A 4,094-nucleotide genomic window follows, 5' to 3' on the forward strand; every position below is an offset into this window, starting at 1 on the left:
TTTTCAAATAAGTTAATGTTTGCTATCATTATGAACTTTTACATTTTGGCGGCTGACACTCCAATTTTAGCCTTTCTTTACTATTTTTAACTGATGAATACATGCTATCGAAGAAAATGTTCATCTGTAATGTGGAGTTTCTAACTATTGGTTTTGTAATCACGATTGCAGATGAGACTTATCTGACAAATGGGTATTTGGACATCATCTGGCATAAATTATGGTAAAGATGAAATGTTAGAATTAGGGATGGACAAAAATAATTTGAGGAGTATGAAATAGTGAAAGAGATGTGGAGAAATCTCCCTTGTGTGTCTTTGCATACACATAGGGTAATGTATTTATAATAATAAGAATGTAGGCTAAGGCCAAATACAAATGAATATGTAAAAATAAAATAATAAGAATAAGGACTATGTTTCCCTAATAAACATATAGGGACTGTGTTTCCCTAATTAACATAAACACAATATCTAACACTCCCCCTCAAGCTGGAGCATATAAATCATATGTTCTAAGCTTGTTACATAGATAGTCAATTCTAGGTCCTCGCAAGGACTTAGTGAATATGTCTGCAAACTGGTTGCTTGAGTTAACGAACTCAGTCTTGATATCTTCGGATATGATTTTTTCTCTAATAAAATGGCAATCAACTTCAGTGTGCTTGGTTCTCTCATGGAAGACATGGTGAGAGCTAATATGAAGAGTAGTTTGATTATCACATAAAAGTGTCATGTGAGTGACATCTCCAAATTTCAATTCACTAAGTAATTGTTTAAGCCACACAAGCTCACAAGTAGCTGTTGCCGTAGCTCTATATTCTGCTTCTGCACTGGACCTAACCACAACACTTTGCTTCTTACTTTTCCAAGATATCAGGTTGCCACCAATAGAGACAAAATATCCAGAAGTAGACCTCCTATCAGAAAGGGAACCAGCCCAATAAGCATCTGAATAGCAAACGAGTTTTGCCCAACCCTAATTCTAACATTTCATCTTTACCATAGTTTATGCCACATGATGTTCATACACACAAAGTAAAAAGATATAGCGTGAGGCATCATTTTTCTTCATAAAGCAACAAATTCAAGAGAAGATCAATGACTCATCACGGTACAGATTTGGAGAAAAAAGAGTAGCTGTTTAATCTAAGTTTGTTTAAGCAAGACTTCCTTAATCACTTTGTCGAAGTTCCTGTATGAAAGACCACCATATCTAGTGTCCTCTTCCAACTTCTTCTTCAACTGCATGACCTTTTGTCTCATCTCCTTCCTTTCTCTCCTAAAATATATTCATTCACATTTTTCTCCACCTCTTTTCTCTTCACATCAGTCTTAATTTCGATTCCAATGCCCCATTCAGTACAAATACTTCTGCAGTTTGTTGGCTGATCAGCAGAAACTGGCCAACACAACATTGGCACACTAACACAAACGCTTTCAATTGTTGAGTTCCATCCACAATGAGTCAAGACTCTACCAATTAAAGGGTGATTCAACACTTGGTCTTGTGGACACCAGCTTCTAATTAGCCCTCTATCTGATATTTCATTAGCAAACTCAGATGACAAAATCATTGAACCACCAATGACAAGGTCAAGCCTGATGATCCATAAAAAGGGTCTCTTGATGTTGGTCAAACCCCAAGCAAACTAAAAAAGTTGCTTCGGAGACATAATCATGATGCTACCAAAATTCACATAAACAACAAAATTAGGTTCCCTGGATTTAAGCCATTCAAGGCACTCAGTATCTTCCTTCCAAAGATTGGAACCTAAAGATTCCAACTGACTCTGTGGACATTGATTCAAAAATGAAGGAAAAGGGCCAATGGGGTAAACAGAAGGAAGCATAGAAGAGAGAGTTTTCAATGCTTCACTCTCAAGTGCATCTGAAGTATTTATAACAATAGCAGAAGCTTTGAGCATATTATCATTCAGATAATTTAACATAAAGTTATTTGGATTTGTTGTCCTTATGTAGTCAGGGAGGTCCTTCATTCTGAAGTTTTTCAAACCTGGAATCCAGTCTACTTTGGTGTCCAAATACCCATTTGTCAAATAACTCTCATCTGCAATCGTGATTACAAAGCCAATAGTTACAAGCTCCACATTACAGATTAACATTTTCTTCGTTAGCATGTATTCATCAGATAAAAATAGTAAAGAAAGGCTAAAATTTGAGTGTCAATCGCCAAAATGTAAAATTTCATAATGATACCAAACATTAACTTATTTGAAAATCACTTTTTCACCTAATGGATGCTATAAATATGCCATAAAACTTCTCTGAAAAAAAAAGAAAAGATAAAGTAGAGTAACAATATCAGTTTAGTCTCAAGGAAAACCAGCAACTAATATTTCAATGCAGACATTATTTGTTAGACATATATACAAAATATCAAATGTTAATTCTAATCAATTATTGATTTTACTTCGTTTAGAGGAACCATAGTAGAATTACTCGTGTTGTTCATGCACTTTTAAAAGAAAGAACTTCAATTCATACCTTTGAGTGGTATTAGACCTTTATCAGAAAGAGCACGTGAGTTCATAATAGACACTAAGAAGGTTGCACTGGGAGGTGAAAATAGAAGAATAAGGAGTGCTAGTTCTTGAGCAGCTTGTGTAGTAAAAGTCAAGCAAAAATCAGAAACAAGGCCTGTAACTGGAGGTATAAGGCCAACAATGGCAGAATGATTGAGTTTAGCAAGAAGTTCACGGAAGGGTAGGAGAAAGTTCTCTCTCACAGATTTACCAAGCGACATTGGGTCTTGAGTGACATTAGCACCAACATCTGTGAGAGGAAGACCATATGGGATTGTCTCAAAATGAAAATCTGGGAGAACATGAAGGGCCTTAAGAGCCCTTGAATTGAGCAAGCGTTTGTTGTTGTATTCAGTGTGGACAAAGGTAATGTGAAAGCCTCTGAGATGAAGTAACTTTGCTAGTTTGAAGAAGGGGTTGATATGGCCTTGAACTGGAAATGGGATCAACACTGCGTGTGGCTTTTTCTTTGCAGGGTTACTCATTTGTATATTTTTTCTTCTAGTGTGAAGTGCGTTTTGGAGAATGAGATCCAAAGCTTGGGGTTTTAACCGAGAGTAATCAATCTTTGTGTTCAACACACGGAACAACCAAATGTAGGAGAGTCCGAAGTTTTTATAGGAGAGCGGAAAATATATACAATATTAATAATAAGCTTTTCATAGAAAAATACTGATCACAAGTAGAACTTGTTGCAAGATTGAGAATTGACCACATGTTTGATTATGGAGGCACTAACCAAATTAAATATATGACTTTTTCGGTACTAAATAATTAAAAAAAATTATATAAACATTTAAAAGTATAATGGGAAACTTTAATTTTATGATAGTGCATAGACATCTGGACAGTGTGAAAAGATGCCCATACAGTTAAAGGACAATCTGCACACTACGACAGAATTGATCATAAATAGCACCCAATAGAGAACACTTTTTTAAACAAGCGCTATCTATAAGTATGCGGAACAATAGATAACACTTATTTAAAAAAGCGCTATCTGTATACATGACAATAGTAACGTTTTTTTAGAAAATCGTTATCTATAAATAATTTATATTACATTTTTAATTTAGGTTTAATACCTTATTTGGTCCCAAGTTTTATGGGTGTGGTTCAAAATGATCCCATCTTTGAAAAAAGTTCATTAAAGTCCCTTAATTTGTTAAAAAACGTTCAATTCAGTCATTTTCGCTAACACCGTTAAAAACCTAACGGCACATATGCCACCGTGTCCAAAGATGTGTGTTGGAATGTGTCGCAACCGGAAAATCGTGACGGGACGACGATCCAAAAAAAGAAAACAAGTCTGAAAAAGAGTTTGGAGTCGCCACCATAGTTTATTCTGGAAAACTACGGAAAAACTGTAAAATGATAAGGCAAGGTCTACAAAACCAAATTCTGGTTTCGGAAGTCGGTTACGTATGGGGAAGGTGTTAGCACCCCCACAACGTCTGCCCTAAGGCAGTACCTTTAACTAAATACACGAATTTGATGTGGTTTGCAAAATGTTTAATTTCCCCTAAAAATTAAAACTCTAAAGAAAACA

The 4,094-nt window shown here is 35.4% G+C and overlaps 1 pseudogene; it reads right to left on the reverse strand.

The window, feature by feature from the left end:
• Nucleotides 1–1,148: 1,148 nt before the first annotated feature.
• On the reverse strand, nucleotides 1,149–3,030 carry LOC106753359 (annotated as a pseudogene).
• Nucleotides 3,031–4,094: the final 1,064 nt, after the last annotated feature.

Source organism: Vigna radiata, unplaced genomic scaffold (assembly GCF_000741045.1).
Source record: "Vigna radiata var. radiata cultivar VC1973A unplaced genomic scaffold, Vradiata_ver6 scaffold_222, whole genome shotgun sequence".
Classification (NCBI taxonomy): domain Eukaryota; kingdom Viridiplantae; phylum Streptophyta; class Magnoliopsida; order Fabales; family Fabaceae; genus Vigna; species Vigna radiata.